At 36.2% G+C, this 24,138-nt stretch overlaps 34 non-coding genes across 34 annotated transcripts; 17 read left to right on the top strand and 17 right to left on the bottom strand.

Moving 5' to 3' along the window:
* Window positions 1–836: 836 nt before the first annotated feature.
* On the bottom strand, window positions 837–909 carry TRNAM-CAU (transfer RNA methionine (anticodon CAU)). Its single transcript has one exon. It is a non-coding gene; the product is annotated as a tRNA-Met (tRNA).
* Window positions 910–1,026: 117 nt separating this feature from the next.
* Window positions 1,027–1,098, top strand: TRNAE-UUC (transfer RNA glutamic acid (anticodon UUC)). Its single transcript has one exon. It is a non-coding gene; the product is annotated as a tRNA-Glu (tRNA).
* Window positions 1,099–2,351: 1,253 nt separating this feature from the next.
* On the bottom strand, window positions 2,352–2,424 carry TRNAM-CAU (transfer RNA methionine (anticodon CAU)). The gene has a single exon. It is a non-coding gene; the product is annotated as a tRNA-Met (tRNA).
* Window positions 2,425–2,541: 117 nt separating this feature from the next.
* On the top strand, window positions 2,542–2,613 carry TRNAE-UUC (transfer RNA glutamic acid (anticodon UUC)). The gene has a single exon. It is a non-coding gene; the product is annotated as a tRNA-Glu (tRNA).
* Window positions 2,614–3,866: 1,253 nt separating this feature from the next.
* TRNAM-CAU (transfer RNA methionine (anticodon CAU)) lies at window positions 3,867–3,939 on the bottom strand. The gene has a single exon. It is a non-coding gene; the product is annotated as a tRNA-Met (tRNA).
* A 117-nt stretch (window positions 3,940–4,056) lies between these two features.
* On the top strand, window positions 4,057–4,128 carry TRNAE-UUC (transfer RNA glutamic acid (anticodon UUC)). Its single transcript has one exon. It is a non-coding gene; the product is annotated as a tRNA-Glu (tRNA).
* A 1,252-nt stretch (window positions 4,129–5,380) lies between these two features.
* TRNAM-CAU (transfer RNA methionine (anticodon CAU)) lies at window positions 5,381–5,453 on the bottom strand. The gene has a single exon. It is a non-coding gene; the product is annotated as a tRNA-Met (tRNA).
* A 117-nt stretch (window positions 5,454–5,570) lies between these two features.
* Window positions 5,571–5,642, top strand: TRNAE-UUC (transfer RNA glutamic acid (anticodon UUC)). The gene has a single exon. It is a non-coding gene; the product is annotated as a tRNA-Glu (tRNA).
* Window positions 5,643–6,895: 1,253 nt separating this feature from the next.
* Window positions 6,896–6,968, bottom strand: TRNAM-CAU (transfer RNA methionine (anticodon CAU)). The gene has a single exon. It is a non-coding gene; the product is annotated as a tRNA-Met (tRNA).
* A 117-nt stretch (window positions 6,969–7,085) lies between these two features.
* TRNAE-UUC (transfer RNA glutamic acid (anticodon UUC)) lies at window positions 7,086–7,157 on the top strand. Its single transcript has one exon. It is a non-coding gene; the product is annotated as a tRNA-Glu (tRNA).
* Window positions 7,158–8,060: 903 nt separating this feature from the next.
* TRNAM-CAU (transfer RNA methionine (anticodon CAU)) lies at window positions 8,061–8,133 on the bottom strand. Its single transcript has one exon. It is a non-coding gene; the product is annotated as a tRNA-Met (tRNA).
* Window positions 8,134–8,250: 117 nt separating this feature from the next.
* On the top strand, window positions 8,251–8,322 carry TRNAE-UUC (transfer RNA glutamic acid (anticodon UUC)). The gene has a single exon. It is a non-coding gene; the product is annotated as a tRNA-Glu (tRNA).
* A 1,253-nt stretch (window positions 8,323–9,575) lies between these two features.
* Window positions 9,576–9,648, bottom strand: TRNAM-CAU (transfer RNA methionine (anticodon CAU)). The gene has a single exon. It is a non-coding gene; the product is annotated as a tRNA-Met (tRNA).
* Window positions 9,649–9,765: 117 nt separating this feature from the next.
* Window positions 9,766–9,837, top strand: TRNAE-UUC (transfer RNA glutamic acid (anticodon UUC)). The gene has a single exon. It is a non-coding gene; the product is annotated as a tRNA-Glu (tRNA).
* Window positions 9,838–11,090: 1,253 nt separating this feature from the next.
* On the bottom strand, window positions 11,091–11,163 carry TRNAM-CAU (transfer RNA methionine (anticodon CAU)). The gene has a single exon. It is a non-coding gene; the product is annotated as a tRNA-Met (tRNA).
* A 117-nt stretch (window positions 11,164–11,280) lies between these two features.
* TRNAE-UUC (transfer RNA glutamic acid (anticodon UUC)) lies at window positions 11,281–11,352 on the top strand. Its single transcript has one exon. It is a non-coding gene; the product is annotated as a tRNA-Glu (tRNA).
* A 903-nt stretch (window positions 11,353–12,255) lies between these two features.
* Window positions 12,256–12,328, bottom strand: TRNAM-CAU (transfer RNA methionine (anticodon CAU)). The gene has a single exon. It is a non-coding gene; the product is annotated as a tRNA-Met (tRNA).
* A 117-nt stretch (window positions 12,329–12,445) lies between these two features.
* Window positions 12,446–12,517, top strand: TRNAE-UUC (transfer RNA glutamic acid (anticodon UUC)). The gene has a single exon. It is a non-coding gene; the product is annotated as a tRNA-Glu (tRNA).
* Window positions 12,518–13,770: 1,253 nt separating this feature from the next.
* TRNAM-CAU (transfer RNA methionine (anticodon CAU)) lies at window positions 13,771–13,843 on the bottom strand. The gene has a single exon. It is a non-coding gene; the product is annotated as a tRNA-Met (tRNA).
* A 118-nt stretch (window positions 13,844–13,961) lies between these two features.
* TRNAE-UUC (transfer RNA glutamic acid (anticodon UUC)) lies at window positions 13,962–14,033 on the top strand. Its single transcript has one exon. It is a non-coding gene; the product is annotated as a tRNA-Glu (tRNA).
* A 1,253-nt stretch (window positions 14,034–15,286) lies between these two features.
* Window positions 15,287–15,359, bottom strand: TRNAM-CAU (transfer RNA methionine (anticodon CAU)). Its single transcript has one exon. It is a non-coding gene; the product is annotated as a tRNA-Met (tRNA).
* Window positions 15,360–15,476: 117 nt separating this feature from the next.
* Window positions 15,477–15,548, top strand: TRNAE-UUC (transfer RNA glutamic acid (anticodon UUC)). The gene has a single exon. It is a non-coding gene; the product is annotated as a tRNA-Glu (tRNA).
* Window positions 15,549–16,792: 1,244 nt separating this feature from the next.
* On the bottom strand, window positions 16,793–16,865 carry TRNAM-CAU (transfer RNA methionine (anticodon CAU)). The gene has a single exon. It is a non-coding gene; the product is annotated as a tRNA-Met (tRNA).
* Window positions 16,866–16,983: 118 nt separating this feature from the next.
* Window positions 16,984–17,055, top strand: TRNAE-UUC (transfer RNA glutamic acid (anticodon UUC)). Its single transcript has one exon. It is a non-coding gene; the product is annotated as a tRNA-Glu (tRNA).
* A 1,253-nt stretch (window positions 17,056–18,308) lies between these two features.
* Window positions 18,309–18,381, bottom strand: TRNAM-CAU (transfer RNA methionine (anticodon CAU)). Its single transcript has one exon. It is a non-coding gene; the product is annotated as a tRNA-Met (tRNA).
* Window positions 18,382–18,498: 117 nt separating this feature from the next.
* TRNAE-UUC (transfer RNA glutamic acid (anticodon UUC)) lies at window positions 18,499–18,570 on the top strand. Its single transcript has one exon. It is a non-coding gene; the product is annotated as a tRNA-Glu (tRNA).
* Window positions 18,571–19,823: 1,253 nt separating this feature from the next.
* TRNAM-CAU (transfer RNA methionine (anticodon CAU)) lies at window positions 19,824–19,896 on the bottom strand. Its single transcript has one exon. It is a non-coding gene; the product is annotated as a tRNA-Met (tRNA).
* Window positions 19,897–20,013: 117 nt separating this feature from the next.
* On the top strand, window positions 20,014–20,085 carry TRNAE-UUC (transfer RNA glutamic acid (anticodon UUC)). Its single transcript has one exon. It is a non-coding gene; the product is annotated as a tRNA-Glu (tRNA).
* Window positions 20,086–20,988: 903 nt separating this feature from the next.
* On the bottom strand, window positions 20,989–21,061 carry TRNAM-CAU (transfer RNA methionine (anticodon CAU)). Its single transcript has one exon. It is a non-coding gene; the product is annotated as a tRNA-Met (tRNA).
* Window positions 21,062–21,178: 117 nt separating this feature from the next.
* On the top strand, window positions 21,179–21,250 carry TRNAE-UUC (transfer RNA glutamic acid (anticodon UUC)). Its single transcript has one exon. It is a non-coding gene; the product is annotated as a tRNA-Glu (tRNA).
* A 903-nt stretch (window positions 21,251–22,153) lies between these two features.
* TRNAM-CAU (transfer RNA methionine (anticodon CAU)) lies at window positions 22,154–22,226 on the bottom strand. The gene has a single exon. It is a non-coding gene; the product is annotated as a tRNA-Met (tRNA).
* Window positions 22,227–22,343: 117 nt separating this feature from the next.
* TRNAE-UUC (transfer RNA glutamic acid (anticodon UUC)) lies at window positions 22,344–22,415 on the top strand. Its single transcript has one exon. It is a non-coding gene; the product is annotated as a tRNA-Glu (tRNA).
* Window positions 22,416–23,318: 903 nt separating this feature from the next.
* TRNAM-CAU (transfer RNA methionine (anticodon CAU)) lies at window positions 23,319–23,391 on the bottom strand. The gene has a single exon. It is a non-coding gene; the product is annotated as a tRNA-Met (tRNA).
* A 117-nt stretch (window positions 23,392–23,508) lies between these two features.
* Window positions 23,509–23,580, top strand: TRNAE-UUC (transfer RNA glutamic acid (anticodon UUC)). The gene has a single exon. It is a non-coding gene; the product is annotated as a tRNA-Glu (tRNA).
* The last annotated feature ends 558 nt before the right edge of the window (window positions 23,581–24,138 follow it).

Below are 24,138 nucleotides of genomic sequence, written 5' to 3' on the forward strand. Positions count from 1 at the left end.
AAACTCCACCAATTCTTAGAGGAAAAATTTCCAAATGTTCTATCAATATTGTAAGTAACAGAATAGAGGCTTGGAGATTGCAATGTACCTCTATCAGGGCAAAAAGCATGAAACACAAAATAAAAAATTGTTGTAAATGTGATAAGTGATTTGAACACACCTTTGCCATTAATTAAGGTCTAAAATCCATTGGCGGTAAGATTTCTGAGGACAAAGTTTTGACTATGACCATGAAAAATGATTTCTATTAACTATTTTATATAAATAGGGTCCATCTTGGACAAATTATTTGATATCTTTTCTGATATTGCTGGTCTGAAATCTATTAGTGGTCACGTGAGTTATGAAAGCTTATTTTGAAAAAAAAAAAACAGAATACTCCACTCAACAAGAAAGGTAAAATTTGAATGCAGTCAAGTTTGTTAGACAAAGTGCTGCATCTCTTATGGAGCGTACACACGGTCAGATTTGTCAGACTTGTCAGATTTGTCAGATGAACGACTGAACGACTAAACGATTTGAACGATTTGAACGATTTGACCAAAGTTTTGAACGATTTGAACGATTGAACGATTTTTGACTGCATTAAAATGAATGGAATCGTCCAAGTCTGACTGCAAACCCATCAGATGTCAGATATCGTTATCTGACAAACGGGAACGCGCATCGTTGATCGTCCATCGTTCAGGCATGTCAGATATGAACGATTTTCCTTCAGATATGAACGACTGAACGATTTTTAAATCGTTATCGTCCATATCTGAAGAAAAAATCTGATCGTGTGTATGCACCATTAGATTGCAATGCCATGCTCTCAAAACAAACATCAATAAAAATGCCCTGTGTGAGGATTGAACTCACGACCTTCAGATTATGAGACTGACGCGCTACCTACTGTGCTAACAAGGCTCCTGCCTTATTTACTTCATTTTTGACATGGTGGGATTATTTTTGTTTAACAAAATAATGTCAGTGAAATGTTTTTTTTTATATTATATGAAACAGTGAAGGACGCAATCGACATCTTCCCATATGGTCTAGCGGCTAGGATTCCTGGTTTTCACCCAGGTGGCCCGGGTTCGACTCCCGGTATGGGAATACAACCTTATTGCTGTTTTAAGACAGATTCAAAAACAGAGGACCAAAAGATAATAATTGCAGCCAAGTGTTTCCTTCTGTCTGATTGGTAACTGATGTGGTCCCAATTGCACATGTGTGTTGCTTCTTCCAGTTATGACAAAATTTATGCCATTATCATTTGTCTTTAACTGAAGACAGGTAAAATTTAAGATGTCCTGAATCTTTGTGAGAAATGGAATTGTGGCTCTTTGATTGCATTGCAAAGCTCTGAGGGAATAAAATCACAAAGAAGACTAGAACAATGCCTTGTGCTCCACTTTCTTCTGTATTGATTCCAATTCTGAGAAATAAATTATCACAATTCCCACTATTCTTGCTCTGAAATCATTCAGAAATAAACAAAAGATTGAGGGCACATGTCATCTTAGAAACAGAAAACTCCACCAATTCTTAGAGGAAAAATTTCCAAATGTTCTATCAATATTGTAAGTAACAGAATAGAGGCTTGGAGATTGCAATGTACCTCTATCAGGGCAAAAAGCATGAAACACAAAATAAAAAATTGTTGTAAATGTGATAAGTGATTTGAACACACCTTTGCCATTAATTAAGGTCTAAAATCCATTGGCGGTAAGATTTCTGAGGACAAAGTTTTGACTATGACCATGAAAAATGATTTCTATTAACTATTTTATATAAATAGGGTCCATCTTGGACAAATTATTTGATATCTTTTCTGATATTGCTGGTCTGAAATCTATTAGTGGTCACGTGAGTTATGAAAGCTTATTTTGAAAAAAAAAAAACAGAATACTCCACTCAACAAGAAAGGTAAAATTTGAATGCAGTCAAGTTTGTTAGACAAAGTGCTGCATCTCTTATGGAGCGTACACACGGTCAGATTTGTCAGACTTGTCAGATTTGTCAGATGAACGACTGAACGACTAAACGATTTGAACGATTTGAACGATTTGACCAAAGTTTTGAACGATTTGAACGATTGAACGATTTTTGACTGCATTAAAATGAATGGAATCGTCCAAGTCTGACTGCAAACCCATCAGATGTCAGATATCGTTATCTGACAAACGGGAACGCGCATCGTTGATCGTCCATCGTTCAGGCATGTCAGATATGAACGATTTTCCTTCAGATATGAACGACTGAACGATTTTTAAATCGTTATCGTCCATATCTGAAGAAAAAATCTGATCGTGTGTATGCACCATTAGATTGCAATGCCATGCTCTCAAAACAAACATCAATAAAAATGCCCTGTGTGAGGATTGAACTCACGACCTTCAGATTATGAGACTGACGCGCTACCTACTGCGCTAACAAGGCTCCCGCCTTATTTACTTCATTTTTGACATGGTGGGATTATTTTTGTTTAACAAAATAATGTCAGTGAAATGTTTTTTTTTATATTATATGAAACAGTGAAGGACGCAATCGACATCTTCCCATATGGTCTAGCGGCTAGGATTCCTGGTTTTCACCCAGGTGGCCCGGGTTCGACTCCCGGTATGGGAATACAACCTTATTGCTGTTTTAAGACAGATTCAAAAACAGAGGACCAAAAGATAATAATTGCAGCCAAGTGTTTCCTTCTGTCTGATTGGTAACTGATGTGGTCCCAATTGCACATGTGTGTTGCTTCTTCCAGTTATGACAAAATTTATGCCATTATCATTTGTCTTTAACTGAAGACAGGTAAAATTTAAGATGTCCTGAATCTTTGTGAGAAATGGAATTGTGGCTCTTTGATTGCATTGCAAAGCTCTGAGGGAATAAAATCACAAAGAAGACTAGAACAATGCCTTGTGCTCCACTTTCTTCTGTATTGATTCCAATTCTGAGAAATAAATTATCACAATTCCCACTATTCTTGCTCTGAAATCATTCAGAAATAAACAAAAGATTGAGGGCACATGTCATCTTAGAAACAGAAAACTCCACCAATTCTTAGAGGAAAAATTTCCAAATGTTCTATCAATATTGTAAGTAACAGAATAGAGGCTTGGAGATTGCAATGTACCTCTATCAGGGCAAAAAGCATGAAACACAAAATAAAAAATTGTTGTAAATGTGATAAGTGATTTGAACACACCTTTGCCATTAATTAAGGTCTAAAATCCATTGGCGGTAAGATTTCTGAGGACAAAGTTTTGACTATGACCATGAAAAATGATTTCTATTAACTATTTTATATAAATAGGGTCCATCTTGGACAAATTATTTGATATCTTTTCTGATATTGCTGGTCTGAAATCTATTAGTGGTCACGTGAGTTATGAAAGCTTATTTTGAAAAAAAAAAAACAGAATACTCCACTCAACAAGAAAGGTAAAATTTGAATGCAGTCAAGTTTGTTAGACAAAGTGCTGCATCTCTTATGGAGCGTACACACGGTCAGATTTGTCAGACTTGTCAGATTTGTCAGATGAACGACTGAACGACTAAACGATTTGAACGATTTGACCAAAGTTTTGAACGATTTGAACGATTTGAACGATTGAACGATTTTTGACTGCATTAAAATGAATGGAATCGTCCAAGTCTGACTGCAAACCCATCAGATGTCAGATATCGTTATCTGACAAACGGGAACGCGCATCGTTGATCGTCCATCGTTCAGGCATGTCAGATATGAACGATTTTCCTTCAGATATGAACGACTGAACGATTTTTAAATCGTTATCGTCCATATCTGAAGAAAAAATCTGATCGTGTGTATGCACCATTAGATTGCAATGCCATGCTCTCAAAACAAACATCAATAAAAATGCCCTGTGTGAGGATTGAACTCACGACCTTCAGATTATGAGACTGACGCGCTACCTACTGCGCTAACAAGGCTCCTGCCTTATTTACTTCATTTTTGAAATGGTGGGATTATTTTTGTTTAACAAAATAATGTCAGTGAAATGTTTTTTTTTATATTATATGAAACAGTGAAGGACGCAATCGACATCTTCCCATATGGTCTAGCGGTTAGGATTCCTGGTTTTCACCCAGGCGGCCCGGGTTCGACTCCCGGTATGGGAATACAACCTTATTGCTGTTTTAAGACAGATTCAAAAACAGAGGACCAAAAGATAATAATTGCAGCCAAGTGTTTCCTTCTGTCTGATTGGTACCTGATGTGGTCCCAATTGCACATGTGTGTTGCTTCTTCCAGTTATGACAATATTTATGCCATTATCATTTGTCTTTAACTGAAGACAGGTAAAATTTAAGATGTCCTGAATCTTTGTGAGAAATGGAATTGTGGCTCTTTGATTGCATTGCAAAGCTCTGAGGGAATAAAATCACAAAGAAGACTAGAACAATGCCTTGTGCTCCACTTTCTTCTGTATTGATTCCAATTCTGAGAAATAAATTATCACAATTCCCACTATTCTTGCTCTGAAATCATTCAGAAATAAACAAAAGATTGAGGGCACATGTCATCTTAGAAACAGAAAACTCCACCAATTCTTAGAGGAAAAATTTCCAAATGTTCTATCAATATTGTAAGTAACAGAATAGAGGTTGGAGATTGCAATGTACCTCTATCAGGGCAAAAAGCATGAAACACAAAATAAAAAATTGTTGTAAATGTGATAAGTGATTTGAACACACCTTTGCCATTAATTAAGGTCTAAAATCCATTGGCGGTAAGATTTCTGAGGACAAAGTTTTGACTATGACCATGAAAAATGATTTCTATTAACTATTTTATATAAATAGGGTCCATCTTGGACAAATTATTTGATATCTTTTCTGATATTGCTGGTCTGAAATCTATTAGTGGTCACGTGAGTTATGAAAGCTTATTTTGAAAAAAAAAAAACAGAATACTCCACTCAACAAGAAAGGTAAAATTTGAATGCAGTCAAGTTTGTTAGACAAAGTGCTGCATCTCTTATGGAGCGTACACACGGTCAGATTTGTCAGACTTGTCAGATTTGTCAGATGAACGACTGAACGACTAAACGATTTGAACGATTTGAACGATTTGACCAAAGTTTTGAACGATTTGAACGATTGAACGATTTTTGACTGCATTAAAATGAATGGAATCGTCCAAGTCTGACTGCAAACCCATCAGATGTCAGATATCGTTATCTGACAAACGGGAACGCGCATCGTTGATCGTCCATCGTTCAGGCATGTCAGATATGAACGATTTTCCTTCAGATATGAACGACTGAACGATTTTTAAATCGTTATCGTCCATATCTGAAGAAAAAATCTGATCGTGTGTATGCACCATTAGATTGCAATGCCATGCTCTCAAAACAAACATCAATAAAAATGCCCTGTGTGAGGATTGAACTCACGACCTTCAGATTATGAGACTGACGCGCTACCTACTGTGCTAACAAGGCTCCCGCCTTATTTACTTCATTTTTGACATGGTGGGATTATTTTTGTTTAACAAAATAATGTCAGTGAAATGTTTTTTTTTATATTATATGAAACAGTGAAGGACGCAATCGACATCTTCCCATATGGTCTAGCGGCTAGGATTCCTGGTTTTCACCCAGGTGGCCCGGGTTCGACTCCCGGTATGGGAATACAACCTTATTGCTGTTTTAAGACAGATTCAAAAACAGAGGACCAAAAGATAATAATTGCAGCCAAGTGTTTCCTTCTGTCTGATTGGTAACTGATGTGGTCCCAATTGCACATGTGTGTTGCTTCTTCCAGTTATGACAAAATTTATGCCATTATCATTTGTCTTTAACTGAAGACAGGTAAAATTTAAGATGTCCTGAATCTTTGTGAGAAATGGAATTGTGGCTCTTTGATTGCATTGCAAAGCTCTGAGGGAATAAAATCACAAAGAAGACTAGAACAATGCCTTGTGCTCCACTTTCTTCTGTATTGATTCCAATTCTGAGAAATAAATTATCACAATTCCCACTATTCTTGCTCTGAAATCATTCAGAAATAAACAAAAGATTGAGGGCACATGTCATCTTAGAAACAGAAAACTCCACCAATTCTTAGAGGAAAAATTTCCAAATGTTCTATCAATATTGTAAGTAACAGAATAGAGGCTTGGAGATTGCAATGTACCTCTATCAGGGCAAAAAGCATGAAACACAAAATAAAAAATTGTTGTAAATGTGATAAGTGATTTGAACACACCTTTGCCATTAATTAAGGTCTAAAATCCATTGGCGGTAAGATTTCTGAGGACAAAGTTTTGACTATGACCATGAAAAATGATTTCTATTAACTATTTTATATAAATAGGGTCCATCTTGGACAAATTATTTGATATCTTTTCTGATATTGCTGGTCTGAAATCTATTAGTGGTCACGTGAGTTATGAAAGCTTATTTTGAAAAAAAAAAAACAGAATACTCCACTCAACAAGAAAGGTAAAATTTGAATGCAGTCAAGTTTGTTAGACAAAGTGCTGCATCTCTTATGGAGCGTACACACGGTCAGATTTGTCAGACTTGTCAGATTTGTCAGATGAACGACTGAACGACTAAACGATTTGAACGATTTGACCAAAGTTTTGAACGATTTGAACGATTTGAACGATTGAACGATTTTTGACTGCATTAAAATGAATGGAATCGTCCAAGTCTGACTGCAAACCCATCAGATGTCAGATATCGTTATCTGACAAACGGGAACGCGCATCGTTGATCGTCCATCGTTCAGGCATGTCAGATATGAACGATTTTCCTTCAGATATGAACGACTGAACGATTTTTAAATCGTTATCGTCCATATCTGAAGAAAAAATCTGATCGTGTGTATGCACCATTAGATTGCAATGCCATGCTCTCAAAACAAACATCAATAAAAATGCCCTGTGTGAGGATTGAACTCACGACCTTCAGATTATGAGACTGACGCGCTACCTACTGCGCTAACAAGGCTCCTGCCTTATTTACTTCATTTTTGATATGGTGGGATTATTTTTGTTTAACAAAATAATGTCAGTGAAATGTTTTTTTTTATATTATATGAAACAGTGAAGGACGCAATCGACATCTTCCCATATGGTCTAGCGGTTAGGATTCCTGGTTTTCACCCAGGCGGCCTGGGTTCGACTCCCGGTATGGGAATACAACCCTATTTCTGTTTTAAGACAGATTCAAAAACAGAGGACCAAAAGATAATAATTGCAGCCAAGTGTTTCCTTCTGTCTGATTGGTACCTGATGTGGTCCCAATTGCACATGTGTGTTGCTTCTTCCAGTTATGACAATATTTATGCCATTATCATTTGTCTTTAACTGAAGACAGGTAAAATTTAAGATGTCCTGAATCTTTGTGAGAAATGGAATTGTGGCTCTTTGATTGCATTGCAAAGCTCTGAGGGAATAAAATCACAAAGAAGACTAGAACAATGCCTTGTGCTCCACTTTCTTCTGTATTGATTCCAATTCTGAGAAATAAATTATCACAATTCCCACTATTCTTGCTCTGAAATCATTCAGAAATAAACAAAAGATTGAGGGCACATGTCATCTTAGAAACAGAAAACTCCACCAATTCTTAGAGGAAAAATTTCCAAATGTTCTATCAATATTGTAAGTAACAGAATAGAGGCTTGGAGATTGCAATGTACCTCTATCAGGGCAAAAAGCATGAAACACAAAATAAAAAATTGTTGTAAATGTGATAAGTGATTTGAACACACCTTTGCCATTAATTAAGGTCTAAAATCCATTGGCGGTAAGATTTCTGAGGACAAAGTTTTGACTATGACCATGAAAAATGATTTCTATTAACTATTTTATATAAATAGGGTCCATCTTGGACAAATTATTTGATATCTTTTCTGATATTGCTGGTCTGAAATCTATTAGTGGTCACGTGAGTTATGAAAGCTTATTTTGAAAAAAAAAAAGCAGAATACTCCACTCAACAAGAAAGGTAAAATTTGAATGCAGTCAAGTTTGTTAGACAAAGTGCTGCATCTCTTAGATTGCAATGCCATGCTCTCAAAACAAACATCAATAAAAATGCCCTGTGTGAGGATTGAACTCACGACCTTCAGATTATGAGACTGACGCGCTACCTACTGCGCTAACAAGGCTCCTGCCTTATTTACTTCATTTTTGAAATGGTGGGATTATTTTTGTTTAACAAAATAATGTCAGTGAAATGTTTTTTTTTATATTATATGAAACAGTGAAGGATGCAATCGACATCTTCCCATATGGTCTAGCGGTTAGGATTCCTGGTTTTCACCCAGGCGGCCCGGGTTCGACTCCCGGTATGGGAATACAACCCTATTTCTGTTTTAAGACAGATTCAAAAACAGAGGACCAAAAGATAATAATTGCAGCCAAGTGTTTCCTTCTGTCTGATTGGTACCTGATGTGGTCCCAATTGCACATGTGTGTTGCTTCTTCCAGTTATGACAATATTTATGCCATTATCATTTGTCTTTAACTGAAGACAGGTAAAATTTAAGATGTCCTGAATCTTTGTGAGAAATGGAATTGTGGCTCTTTGATTGCATTGCAAAGCTCTGAGGGAATAAAATCACAAAGAAGACTAGAACAATGCCTTGTGCTCCACTTTCTTCTGTATTGATTCCAATTCTGAGAAATAAATTATCACAATTCCCACTATTCTTGCTCTGAAATCATTCAGAAATAAACAAAAGATTGAGGGCACATGTCATCTTAGAAACAGAAAACTCCACCAATTCTTAGAGGAAAAATTTCCAAATGTTCTATCAATATTGTAAGTAACAGAATAGAGGCTTGGAGATTGCAATGTACCTCTATCAGGGCAAAAAGCATGAAACACAAAATAAAAAATTGTTGTAAATGTGATAAGTGATTTGAACACACCTTTGCCATTAATTAAGGTCTAAAATCCATTGGCGGTAAGATTTCTGAGGACAAAGTTTTGACTATGACCATGAAAAATGATTTCTATTAACTATTTTATATAAATAGGGTCCATCTTGGACAAATTATTTGATATCTTTTCTGATATTGCTGGTCTGAAATCTATTAGTGGTCACGTGAGTTATGAAAGCTTATTTTGAAAAAAAAAAAACAGAATACTCCACTCAACAAGAAAGGTAAAATTTGAATGCAGTCAAGTTTGTTAGACAAAGTGCTGCATCTCTTATGGAGCGTACACACGGTCAGATTTGTCAGACTTGTCAGATTTGTCAGATGAACGACTGAACGACTAAACGATTTGAACGATTTGACCAAAGTTTGGAACGATTTGAACGATTTGAACGATTGAACGATTTTTGACTGCATTAAAATGAATGGAATCGTCCAAGTCTGACTGCAAACCCATCAGATGTCAGATATCGTTATCTGACAAACGGGAACGCGCATCGTTGATCGTCCATCGTTCAGGCATGTCAGATATGAACGATTTTCCTTCAGATATGAACGACTGAACGATTTTTAAATCGTTATCGTCCATATCTGAAGAAAAAATCTGATCGTGTGTATGCACCATTAGATTGCAATGCCATGCTCTCAAAACAAACATCAATAAAAATGCCCTGTGTGAGGATTGAACTCACGACCTTCAGATTATGAGACTGACGCGCTACCTACTGCGCTAACAAGGCTCCTGCCTTATTTACTTCATTTTTGACATGGTGGGATTATTTTTGTTTAACAAAATAATGTCAGTGAAATGTTTTTTTTTATATTATATGAAACAGTGAAGGACGCAATCGACATCTTCCCATATGGTCTAGCGGCTAGGATTCCTGGTTTTCACCCAGGTGGCCCGGGTTCGACTCCCGGTATGGGAATACAACCTTATTGCTGTTTTAAGACAGATTCAAAAACAGAGGACCAAAAGATAATAATTGCAGCCAAGTGTTTCCTTCTGTCTGATTGGTAACTGATGTGGTCCCAATTGCACATGTGTGTTGCTTCTTCCAGTTATGACAAAATTTATGCCATTATCATTTGTCTTTAACTGAAGACAGGTAAAATTTAAGATGTCCTGAATCTTTGTGAGAAATGGAATTGTGGCTCTTTGATTGCATTGCAAAGCTCTGAGGGAATAAAATCACAAAGAAGACTAGAACAATGCCTTGTGCTCCACTTTCTTCTGTATTGATTCCAATTCTGAGAAATAAATTATCACAATTCCCACTATTCTTGCTCTGAAATCATTCAGAAATAAACAAAAGATTGAGGGCACATGTCATCTTAGAAACAGAAAACTCCACCAATTCTTAGAGGAAAAATTTCCAAATGTTCTATCAATATTGTAAGTAACAGAATAGAGGCTTGGAGATTGCAATGTACCTCTATCAGGGCAAAAAGCATGAAACACAAAATAAAAAATTGTTGTAAATGTGATAAGTGATTTGAACACACCTTTGCCATTAATTAAGGTCTAAAATCCATTGGCGGTAAGATTTCTGAGGACAAAGTTTTGACTATGACCATGAAAAATGATTTCTATTAACTATTTTATATAAATAGGGTCCATCTTGGACAAATTATTTGATATCTTTTCTGATATTGCTGGTCTGAAATCTATTAGTGGTCACGTGAGTTATGAAAGCTTATTTTGAAAAAAAAAAAACAGAATACTCCACTCAACAAGAAAGGTAAAATTTGAATGCAGTCAAGTTTGTTAGACAAAGTGCTGCATCTCTTATGGAGCGTACACACGGTCAGATTTGTCAGACTTGTCAGATTTGTCAGATGAACGACTGAACGACTAAACGATTTGAACGATTTGACCAAAGTTTTGAACGATTTGAACGATTTGAACGATTGAACGATTTTTGACTGCATTAAAATGAATGGAATCGTCCAAGTCTGACTGCAAACCCATCAGATGTCAGATATCGTTATCTGACAAACGGGAACGCGCATCGTTGATCGTCCATCGTTCAGGCATGTCAGATATGAACGATTTTCCTTCAGATATGAACGACTGAACGATTTTTAAATCGTTATCGTCCATATCTGAAGAAAAAATCTGATCGTGTGTATGCACCATTAGATTGCAATGCCATGCTCTCAAAACAAACATCAATAAAAATGCCCTGTGTGAGGATTGAACTCACGACCTTCAGATTATGAGACTGACGCGCTACCTACTGCGCTAACAAGGCTCCTGCCTTATTTACTTCATTTTTGATATGGTGGGATTATTTTTGTTTAACAAAATAATGTCAGTGAAATGTTTTTTTTTATATTATATGAAACAGTGAAGGACGCAATCGACATCTTCCCATATGGTCTAGCGGTTAGGATTCCTGGTTTTCACCCAGGCGGCCTGGGTTCGACTCCCGGTATGGGAATACAACCCTATTTCTGTTTTAAGACAGATTCAAAAACAGAGGACCAAAAGATAATAATTGCAGCCAAGTGTTTCCTTCTGTCTGATTGGTACCTGATGTGGTCCCAATTGCACATGTGTGTTGCTTCTTCCAGTTATGACAATATTTATGCCATTATCATTTGTCTTTAACTGAAGACAGGTAAAATTTAAGATGTCCTGAATCTTTGTGAGAAATGGAATTGTGGCTCTTTGATTGCATTGCAAAGCTCTGAGGGAATAAAATCACAAAGAAGACTAGAACAATGCCTTGTGCTCCACTTTCTTCTGTATTGATTCCAATTCTGAGAAATAAATTATCACAATTCCCACTATTCTTGCTCTGAAATCATTCAGAAATAAACAAAAGATTGAGGGCACATGTCATCTTAGAAACAGAAAACTCCACCAATTCTTAGAGGAAAAATTTCCAAATGTTCTATCAATATTGTAAGTAACAGAATAGAGGCTTGGAGATTGCAATGTACCTCTATCAGGGCAAAAAGCATGAAACACAAAATAAAAAATTGTTGTAAATGTGATAAGTGATTTGAACACACCTTTGCCATTAATTAAGGTCTAAAATCCATTGGCGGTAAGATTTCTGAGGACAAAGTTTTGACTATGACCATGAAAAATGATTTCTATTAACTATTTTATATAAATAGGGTCCATCTTGGACAAATTATTTGATATCTTTTCTGATATTGCTGGTCTGAAATCTATTAGTGGTCACGTGAGTTATGAAAGCTTATTTTGAAAAAAAAAAAGCAGAATACTCCACTCAACAAGAAAGGTAAAATTTGAATGCAGTCAAGTTTGTTAGACAAAGTGCTGCATCTCTTAGATTGCAATGCCATGCTCTCAAAACAAACATCAATAAAAATGCCCTGTGTGAGGATTGAACTCACGACCTTCAGATTATGAGACTGACGCGCTACCTACTGCGCTAACAAGGCTCCTGCCTTATTTACTTCATTTTTGAAATGGTGGGATTATTTTTGTTTAACAAAATAATGTCAGTGAAATGTTTTTTTTTATATTATATGAAACAGTGAAGGATGCAATCGACATCTTCCCATATGGTCTAGCGGTTAGGATTCCTGGTTTTCACCCAGGCGGCCCGGGTTCGACTCCCGGTATGGGAATACAACCCTATTTCTGTTTTAAGACAGATTCAAAAACAGAGGACCAAAAGATAATAATTGCAGCCAAGTGTTTCCTTCTGTCTGATTGGTACCTGATGTGGTCCCAATTGCACATGTGTGTTGCTTCTTCCAGTTATGACAATATTTATGCCATTATCATTTGTCTTTAACTGAAGACAGGTAAAATTTAAGATGTCCTGAATCTTTGTGAGAAATGGAATTGTGGCTCTTTGATTGCATTGCAAAGCTCTGAGGGAATAAAATCACAAAGAAGACTAGAACAATGCCTTGTGCTCCACTTTCTTCTGTATTGATTCCAATTCTGAGAAATAAATTATCACAATTCCCACTATTCTTGCTCTGAAATCATTCAGAAATAAACAAAAGATTGAGGGCACATGTCATCTTAGAAACAGAAAACTCCACCAATTCTTAGAGGAAAAATTTCCAAATGTTCTATCAATATTGTAAGTAACAGAATAGAGGCTTGGAGATTGCAATGTACCTCTATCAGGGCAAAAAGCATGAAACACAAAATAAAAAATTGTTGTAAATGTGATAAGTGATTTGAACACACCTTTGCCATTAATTAAGGTCTAAAATCCATTGGCGGTAAGATTTCTGAGGACAAAGTTTTGACTATGACCATGAAAAATGATTTCTATTAACTATTTTATATAAATAGGGTCCATCTTGGACAAATTATTTGATATCTTTTCTGATATTGCTGGTCTGAAATCTATTAGTGGTCACGTGAGTTATGAAAGCTTATTTTGAAAAAAAAAAAACAGAATACTCCACTCAACAAGAAAGGTAAAATTTGAATGCAGTCAAGTTTGTTAGACAAAGTGCTGCATCTCTTATGGAGCGTACACACGGTCAGATTTGTCAGACTTGTCAGATTTGTCAGATGAACGACTGAACGACTAAACGATTTGAACGATTTGACCAAAGTTTGGAACGATTTGAACGATTTGAACGATTGAACGATTTTTGACTGCATTAAAATGAATGGAATCGTCCAAGTCTGACTGCAAACCCATCAGATGTCAGATATCGTTATCTGACAAACGGGAACGCGCATCGTTGATCGTCCATCGTTCAGGCATGTCAGATATGAACGATTTTCCTTCAGATATGAACGACTGAACGATTTTTAAATCGTTATCGTCCATATCTGAAGAAAAAATCTGATCGTGTGTATGCACCATTAGATTGCAATGCCATGCTCTCAAAACAAACATCAATAAAAATGCCCTGTGTGAGGATTGAACTCACGACCTTCAGATTATGAGACTGACGCGCTACCTACTGCGCTAACAAGGCTCCTGCCTTATTTACTTCATTTTTGACATGGTGGGATTATTTTTGTTTAACAAAATAATGTCAGTGAAATGTTTTTTTTTTATATTATATGAAACAGTGAAGGACGCAATCGACATCTTCCCATATGGTCTAGCGGTTAGGATTCCTGGTTTTCACCCAGGCGGCCCGGGTTCGACTCCCGGTATGGGAATACAACCTTATTGCTGTTTTAAGACAGATTCAAAAACAGAGGACCAAAAGATAATAATTGCAGCCAAGTGTTTCCTTCTGTCTGATTGGTACCTGATGTGGTCCCAATTGCACATGTGTGTTGCTTCTTCCAGTTATGACAAAATTTATGCCATTATCATTTGTCTTTAACTGAAGACAGGTAAAATTTAAGATGTCCTGAATCTTTGTGAGAAATGGAATTGTGGCTCTTTGATTGCATTGCAAAGCTCTGAGGGAATAAAATCACAAAGAAGACTAGAACAATGCCTTGTGCTCCACTTTCTTCTGTATTGATTCCAATTCTGAGAAATAAATTATCACAATTCCCACTATTCTTGCTCTGAAATCATTCAGAAATAAACAAAAGATTGAGGGCACATGTCATCTTAGAAACAGAAAACTCCACCAATTCTTAGAGGAAAAATTTCCAAATGTTCTATCAATATTGTAAGTAACAGAATAGAGGCTTGGAGATTGCAATGTACCTCTATCAGGGCAAAAAGCATGAAACACAAAATAAAAAATTGTTGTAAATGTGATAAGTGATTTGAACACACCTTTGCCATTAATTAAGGTCTAAAATCCATTGGCGGTAAGATTTCTGAGGACAAAGTTTTGACTATGACCATGAAAAATGATTTCTATTAACTATTTTATATAAATAGGGTCCATCTTGGACAAATTATTTGATATCTTTTCTGATATTGCTGGTCTGAAATCTATTAGTGGTCACGTGAGTTATGAAAGCTTATTTTGAAAAAAAAAAAACAGAATACTCCACTCAACAAGAAAGGTAAAATTTGAATGCAGTCAAGTTTGTTAGACAAAGTGCTGCATCTCTTATGGAGCGTACACACGGTCAGATTTGTCAGACTTGTCAGATTTGTCAGATGAACGACTGAACGACTAAACGATTTGAACGATTTGACCAAAGTTTGGAACGATTTGAACGATTTGAACGATTGAACGATTTTTGACTGCATTAAAATGAATGGAATCGTCCAAGTCTGACTGCAAACCCATCAGATGTCAGATATCGTTATCTGACAAACGGGAACGCGCATCGTTGATCGTCCATCGTTCAGGCATGTCAGATATGAACGATTTTCCTTCAGATATGAACGACTGAACGATTTTTAAATCGTTATCGTCCATATCTGAAGAAAAAATCTGATCGTGTGTATGCACCATTAGATTGCAATGCCATGCTCTCAAAACAAACATCAATAAAAATGCCCTGTGTGAGGATTGAACTCACGACCTTCAGATTATGAGACTGACGCGCTACCTACTGCGCTAACAAGGCTCCTGCCTTATTTACTTCATTTTTGACATGGTGGGATTATTTTTGTTTAACAAAATAATGTCAGTGAAATGTTTTTTTTTATATTATATGAAACAGTGAAGGACGCAATCGACATCTTCCCATATGGTCTAGCGGCTAGGATTCCTGGTTTTCACCCAGGTGGCCCGGGTTCGACTCCCGGTATGGGAATACAACCTTATTGCTGTTTTAAGACAGATTCAAAAACAGAGGACCAAAAGATAATAATTGCAGCCAAGTGTTTCCTTCTGTCTGATTGGTAACTGATGTGGTCCCAATTGCACATGTGTGTTGCTTCTTCCAGTTATGACAAAATTTATGCCATTATCATTTGTCTTTAACTGAAGACAGGTAAAATTTAAGATGTCCTGAATCTTTGTGAGAAATGGAATTGTGGCTCTTTGATTGCATTGCAAAGCTCTGAGGGAATAAAATCACAAAGAAGACTAGAACAATGCCTTGTGCTCCACTTTCTTCTGTATTGATTCCAATTCTGAGAAATAAATTATCACAATTCCCACTATTCTTGCTCTGAAATCATTCAGAAATAAACAAAAGATTGAGGGCACATGTCATCTTAGAAACAGAAAACTCCACCAATTCTTAGAGGAAAAATTTCCAAATGTTCTATCAATATTGTAAGTAACAGAATAGAGGCTTGGAGATTGCAATGTACCTCTATCAGGGCAAAAAGCATGAAACACAAAATAAAAAATTGTTGTAAATGTGATAAGTGATTTGAACACACCTTTGCCATTAATTAAGGTCTAAAATCCATTGGCGGTAAGATTTCTGAGGACAAAGTTTTGACTATGACCATGAAAAATGATTTCTATTAACTATTTTATATAAATAGGGTCCATCTTGGACAAATTATTTGATATCTTTTCTGATATTGCTGGTCTGAAATCTATTAGTGGTCACGTGAGTTATGAAAGCTTATTTTGAAAAAAAAAAAACAGAATACTCCACTCAACAAGAAAGGTAAAATTTGAATGCAGTCAAGTTTGTTAGACAAAGTGCTGCATCTCTTATGGAGCGTACACACGGTCAGATTTGTCAGATTTGTCAGATGAACGACTGAACGACTAAACGATTTGAACGATTTGACCAAAGTTTGGAACGATTTGAACGATTTGAACGATTGAACGATTTTTGACTGCATTAAAATGAATGGAATCGTCCAAGTCTGACTGCAAACCCATCAGATGTCAGATATCGTTATCTGACAAACGGGAACGCGCATCGTTGATCGTCCATCGTTCAGGCATGTCAGATATGAACGATTTTCCTTCAGATATGAACGACTGAACGATTTTTAAATCGTTATCGTCCATATCTGAAGAAAAAATCTGATCGTGTGTATGCACCATTAGATTGCAATGCCATGCTCTCAAAACAAACATCAATAAAAATGCCCTGTGTGAGGATTGAACTCACGACCTTCAGATTATGAGACTGACGCGCTACCTACTGCGCTAACAAGGCTCCTGCCTTATTTACTTCATTTTTGACATGGTGGGATTATTTTTGTTTAACAAAATAATGTCAGTGAAATGTTTTTTTTTTATATTATATGAAACAGTGAAGGACGCAATCGACATCTTCCCATATGGTCTAGCGGTTAGGATTCCTGGTTTTCACCCAGGCGGCCCGGGTTCGACTCCCGGTATGGGAATACAACCTTATTGCTGTTTTAAGACAGATTCAAAAACAGAGGACCAAAAGATAATAATTGCAGCCAAGTGTTTCCTTCTGTCTGATTGGTAACTGATGTGGTCCCAATTGCACATGTGTGTTGCTTCTTCCAGTTATGACAAAATTTATGCCATTATCATTTGTCTTTAACTGAAGACAGGTAAAATTTAAGATGTCCTGAATCTTTGTGAGAAATGGAATTGTGGCTCTTTGATTGCATTGCAAAGCTCTGAGGGAATAAAATCACAAAGAAGACTAGAACAATGCCTTGTGCTCCACTTTCTTCTGTATTGATTCCAATTCTGAGAAATAAATTATCACAATTCCCACTATTCTTGCTCTGAAATCATTCAGAAATAAACAAAAGATTGAGGGCACATGTCATCTTAGAAACAGAAAACTCCACCAATTCTTAGAGGAAAAATTTCCAAATGTTCTATCAATATTGTAAGTAACAGAATAGAGGCTTGGAGATTGCAATGTACCTCTATCAGGGCAAAAAGCATGAAACACAAAATAAAAAATTGTTGTAAATGTGATAAGTGATTTGAACACACCTTTGCCATTAATTAAGGTCTAAAATCCATTGGCGGTAAGATTTCTGAGGACAAAGTTTTGACTATGACCATGAAAAATGATTTCTATTAACTATTTTATATAAATAGGGTCCATCTTGGACAAATTATTTGATATCTTTTCTGATATTGCTGGTCTGAAATCTATTAGTGGTCACGTGAGTTATGAAAGCTTATTTTGAAAAAAAAAAAACAGAATACTCCACTCAACAAGAAAGGTAAAATTTGAATGCAGTCAAGTTTGTTAGACAAAGTGCTGCATCTCTTATGGAGCGTACACACGGTCAGATTTGTCAGACTTGTCAGATTTGTCAGATGAACGACTGAACGACTAAACGATTTGAACGATTTGAACGATTTGACCAAAGTTTTGAACGATTTGAACGATTGAACGATTTTTGACTGCATTAAAATGAATGGAATCGTCCAAGTCTGACTGCAAACCCATCAGATGTCAGATATCGTTATCTGACAAACGGGAACGCGCATCGTTGATCGTCCATCGTTCAGGCATGTCAGATATGAACGATTTTCCTTCAGATATGAACGACTGAACGATTTTTAAATCGTTATCGTCCATATCTGAAGAAAAAATCTGATCGTGTGTATGCACCATTAGATTGCAATGCCATGCTCTCAAAACAAACATCAATAAAAATGCCCTGTGTGAGGATTGAACTCACGACCTTCAGATTATGAGACTGACGCGCTACCTACTGTGCTAACAAGGCTCCCGCCTTATTTACTTCATTTTTGACATGGTGGGATTATTTTTGTTTAACAAAATAATGTCAGTGAAATGTTTTTTTTTATATTATATGAAACAGTGAAGGACGCAATCGACATCTTCCCATATGGTCTAGCGGCTAGGATTCCTGGTTTTCACCCAGGTGGCCCGGGTTCGACTCCCGGTATGGGAATACAACCTTATTGCTGTTTTAAGACAGATTCAAAAACAGAGGACCAAAAGATAATAATTGCAGCCAAGTGTTTCCTTCTGTCTGATTGGTAACTGATGTGGTCCCAATTGCACATGTGTGTTGCTTCTTCCAGTTATGACAAAATTTATGCCATTATCATTTGTCTTTAACTGAAGACAGGTAAAATTTAAGATGTCCTGAATCTTTGTGAGAAATGGAATTGTGGCTCTTTGATTGCATTGCAAAGCTCTGAGGGAATAAAATCACAAAGAAGACTAGAACAATGCCTTGTGCTCCACTTTCTTCTGTATTGATTCCAATTCTGAGAAATAAATTATCACAATTCCCACTATTCTTGCTCTGAAATCATTCAGAAATAAACAAAAGATTGAGGGCACATGTCATCTTAGAAACAGAAAACTCCACCAATTCTTAGAGGAAAAATTTCCAAATGTTCTATCAATATTGTAAGTAACAGAATAGAGGCTTGGAGATTGCAATGTACCTCTATCAGGGCAAAAAGCATGAAACACAAAATAAAAAATTGTTGTAAATGTGATAAGTGATTTGAACACACCTTTGCCATTAATTAAGGTCTAAAATCCATTGGCGGTAAGATTTCTGAGGACAAAGTTTTGACTATGACCATGAAAAATGATTTCTATTAACTATTTTATATAAATAGGGTCCATCTTGGACAAATTATTTGATATCTTTTCTGATATTGCTGGTCTGAAATCTATTAGTGGTCACGTGAGTTATGAAAGCTTATTTTGAAAAAAAAAAAACAGAATACTCCACTCAACAAGAAAGGTAAAATTTGAATGCAGTCAAGTTTGTTAGACAAAGTGCTGCATCTCTTATGGAGCGTACACACGGTCAGATTTGTCAGACTTGTCAGATTTGTCAGATGAACGACTGAACGACTAAACGATTTGAACGATTTGACCAAAGTTTTGAACGATTTGAACGATTTGAACGATTGAACGATTTTTGACTGCATTAAAATGAATGGAATCGTCCAAGTCTGACTGCAAACCCATCAGATGTCAGATATCGTTATCTGACAAACGGGAACGCGCATCGTTGATCGTCCATCGTTCAGGCATGTCAGATATGAACGATTTTCCTTCAGATATGAACGACTGAACGATTTTTAAATCGTTATCGTCCATATCTGAAGAAAAAATCTGATCGTGTGTATGCACCATTAGATTGCAATGCCATGCTCTCAAAACAAACATCAATAAAAATGCCCTGTGTGAGGATTGAACTCACGACCTTCAGATTATGAGACTGACGCGCTACCTACTGCGCTAACAAGGCTCCTGCCTTATTTACTTCATTTTTGAAATGGTGGGATTATTTTTGTTTAACAAAATAATGTCAGTGAAATGTTTTTTTTTATATTATATGAAACAGTGAAGGACGCAATCGACATCTTCCCATATGGTCTAGCGGTTAGGATTCCTGGTTTTCACCCAGGCGGCCCGGGTTCGACTCCCGGTATGGGAATACAACCTTATTGCTGTTTTAAGACAGATTCAAAAACAGAGGACCAAAAGATAATAATTGCAGCCAAGTGTTTCCTTCTGTCTGATTGGTACCTGATGTGGTCCCAATTGCACATGTGTGTTGCTTCTTCCAGTTATGACAATATTTATGCCATTATCATTTGTCTTTAACTGAAGACAGGTAAAATTTAAGATGTCCTGAATCTTTGTGAGAAATGGAATTGTGGCTCTTTGATTGCATTGCAAAGCTCTGAGGGAATAAAATCACAAAGAAGACTAGAACAATGCCTTGTGCTCCACTTTCTTCTGTATTGATTCCAATTCTGAGAAATAAATTATCACAATTCCCACTATTCTTGCTCTGAAATCATTCAGAAATAAACAAAAGATTGAGGGCACATGTCATCTTAGAAACAGAAAACTCCACCAATTCTTAGAGGAAAAATTTCCAAATGTTCTATCAATATTGTAAGTAACAGAATAGAGGCTTGGAGATTGCAATGTACCTCTATCAGGGCAAAAAGCATGAAACACAAAATAAAAAATTGTTGTAAATGTGATAAGTGATTTGAACACACCTTTGCCATTAATTAAGGTCTAAAATCCATTGGCGGTAAGATTTCTGAGGACAAAGTTTTGACTATGACCATGAAAAATGATTTCTATTAACTATTTTATATAAATAGGGTCCATCTTGGACAAATTATTTGATATCTTTTCTGATATTGCTGGTCTGAAATCTATTAGTGGTCACGTGAGTTATGAAAGCTTATTTTGAAAAAAAAAAAGCAGAATACTCCACTCAACAAGAAAGGTAAAATTTGAATGCAGTCAAGTTTGTTAGACAAAGTGCTGCATCTCTTAGATTGCAATGCCATGCTCTCAAAACAAACATCAATAAAAATGCCCTGTGTGAGGATTGAACTCAAGACCTTCAGATTATGAGACTGACGCGCTACCTACTGCGCTAACAAGGCTCCTGCCTTATTTACTTCATTTTTGAAATGGTGGGATTATTTTTGTTTAACAAAATAATGTCAGTGAAATGTTTTTTTTTATATTATATGAAACAGTGAAGGACGCAATCGACATCTTCCCATATGGTCTAGCGGTTAGGATTCCTGGTTTTCACCCAGGCGGCCCGGGTTCGACTCCCGGTATGGGAATACAACCCTATTTCTGTTTTAAGACAGATTCAAAAACAGAGGACCAAAAGATAATAATTGCAGCCAAGTGTTTCCTTCTGTCTGATTGGTACCTGATGTGGTCCCAATTGCACATGTGTGTTGCTTCTTCCAGTTATGACAATATTTATGCCATTATCATTTGTCTTTAACTGAAGACAGGTAAAATTTAAGATGTCCTGAATCTTTGTGAGAAATGGAATTGTGGCTCTTTGATTGCATTGCAAAGCTCTGAGGGAATAAAATCACAAAGAAGACTAGAACAATGCCTTGTGCTCCACTTTCTTCTGTATTGATTCCAATTCTGAGAAATAAATTATCACAATTCCCACTATTCTTGCTCTGAAATCATTCAGAAATAAACAAAAGATTGAGGGCACATGTCATCTTAGAAACAGAAAACTCCACCAATTCTTAGAGGAAAAATTTCCAAATGTTCTATCAATATTGTAAGTAACAGAATAGAGGCTTGGAGATTGCAATGTACCTCTATCAGGGCAAAAAGCATGAAACACAAAATAAAAAATTGTTGTAAATGTGATAAGTGATTTGAACACACCTTTGCCATTAATTAAGGTCTAAAATCCATTGGCGGTAAGATTTCTGAGGACAAAGTTTTGACTATGACCATGAAAAATGATTTCTATTAACTATTTTATATAAATAGGGTCCATCTTGGACAAATTATTTGATATCTTTTCTGATATTGCTGGTCTGAAATCTATTAGTGGTCACGTGAGTTATGAAAGCTTATTTTGAAAAAAAAAAAGCAGAATACTCCACTCAACAAGAAAGGTAAAATTTGAATGCAGTCAAGTTTGTTAGACAAAGTGCTGCATCTCTTAGATTGCAATGCCATGCTCTCAAAACAAACATCAATAAAAATGCCCTGTGTGAGGATTGAACTCACGACCTTCAGATTATGAGACTGACGCGCTACCTACTGCGCTAACAAGGCTCCTGCCTTATTTACTTCATTTTTGAAATGGTGGGATTATTTTTGTTTAACAAAATAATGTCAGTGAAATGTTTTTTTTTATATTATATGAAACAGTGAAGGACGCAATCGACATCTTCCCATATGGTCTAGCGGTTAGGATTCCTGGTTTTCACCCAGGCGGCCCGGGTTCGAATCCCGGTATGGGAATACAACCCTATTTCTGTTTTAAGACAGATTCAAAAACAGAGGACCAAAAGATAATAATTGCAGCCAAGTGTTTCCTTCTGTCTGATTGGTACCTGATGTGGTCCCAATTGCACATGTGTGTTGCTTCTTCCAGTTATGACAATATTTATGCCATTATCATTTGTCTTTAACTGAAGACAGGTAAAATTTAAGATGTCCTGAATCTTTGTGAGAAATGGAATTGTGGCTCTTTGATTGCATTGCAAAGCTCTGAGGGAATAAAATCACAAAGAAGACTAGAACAATGCCTTGTGCTCCACTTTCTTCTGTATTGATTCCAATTCTGAGAAATAAATTATCACAATTCCCACTATTCTTGCTCTGAAATCATTCAGAAATAAACAAAAGATTGAGGGCACATGTCATCTTAGAAACAGAAAACTCCACCAATTCTTAGAGGAAAAATTTCCAAATGTTCTATCAATATTGTAAGTAACAGAATAGAGGCTTGGAGATTGCAATGTACCTCTATCAGGGCAAAAAGCATGAAACACAAAATAAAAAATTGTTGTAAATGTGATAAGTGATTTGAACACACCTTTGCCATTAATTAAGGTCTAAAATCCATTGGCGGTAAGATTTCTGAGGACAAAGTTTTGACTATGACCATGAAAAATGATTTCTATTAACTATTTTATATAAATAGGGTCCATCTTGGACAAATTATTTGATATCTTTTCTGATATTGCTGGTCTGAAATCTATTAGTGGTCACGTGAGTTATGAAAGCTTATTTTGAAAAAAAAAAAGCAGAATACTCCACTCAACAAGAAAGGTAAAATTTGAATGCAGTCAAGTTTGTTAGACAAAGTGCTGCATCTCTTAGATTGCAATGCCATGCTCTCAAAACAAACATCAATAAAAATGCCCTGTGTGAGGATTGAACTCACGACCTTCAGATTATGAGACTGACGCGCTACCTACTGCGCTAACAAGGCTCCTGCCTTATTTACTTCATTTTTGAAATGGTGGGATTATTTTTGTTTAACAAAATAATGTCAGTGAAATGTTTTTTTTTATATTATATGAAACAGTGAAGGACGCAATCGACATCTTCCCATATGGTCTAGCGGTTAGGATTCCTGGTTTTCACCCAGGCGGCCCGGGTTCGACTCCCGGTATGGGAATACAACCCTATTTCTGTTTTAAGACAGATTCAAAAACAGAGGACCAAAAGATAATAATTGCAGCCAAGTGTTTCCTTCTGTCTGATTGGTACCTGATGTGGTCCCAATTGCACATGTGTGTTGCTTCTTCCAGTTATGACAATATTTATGCCATTATCATTTGTCTTTAACTGAAGACAGGTAAAATTTAAGATGTCCTGAATCTTTGTGAGAAATGGAATTGTGGCTCTTTGATTGCATTGCAAAGCTCTGAGGGAATAAAATCACAAAGAAGACTAGAACAATGCCTTGTGCTCCACTTTCTTCTGTATTGATTCCAATTCTGAGAAATAAATTATCACAATTCCCACTATTCTTGCTCTGAAATCATTCAGAAATAAACAAAAGATTGAGGGCACATGTCATCTTAGAAACAGAAAACTCCACCAATTCTTAGAGGAAAAATTTCCAAATGTTCTATCAATATTGTAAGTAACAGAATAGAGGCTTGGAGATTGCAATGTACCTCTATCAGGGCAAAAAGCATGAAACACAAAATAAAAAATTGTTGTAAATGTG

Source organism: Taudactylus pleione, unplaced genomic scaffold (assembly GCF_031769625.1).
Source record: "Taudactylus pleione unplaced genomic scaffold, aTauple2 ptg000248l, whole genome shotgun sequence".
Lineage (NCBI taxonomy): Eukaryota > Metazoa > Chordata > Amphibia > Anura > Myobatrachidae > Taudactylus > Taudactylus pleione.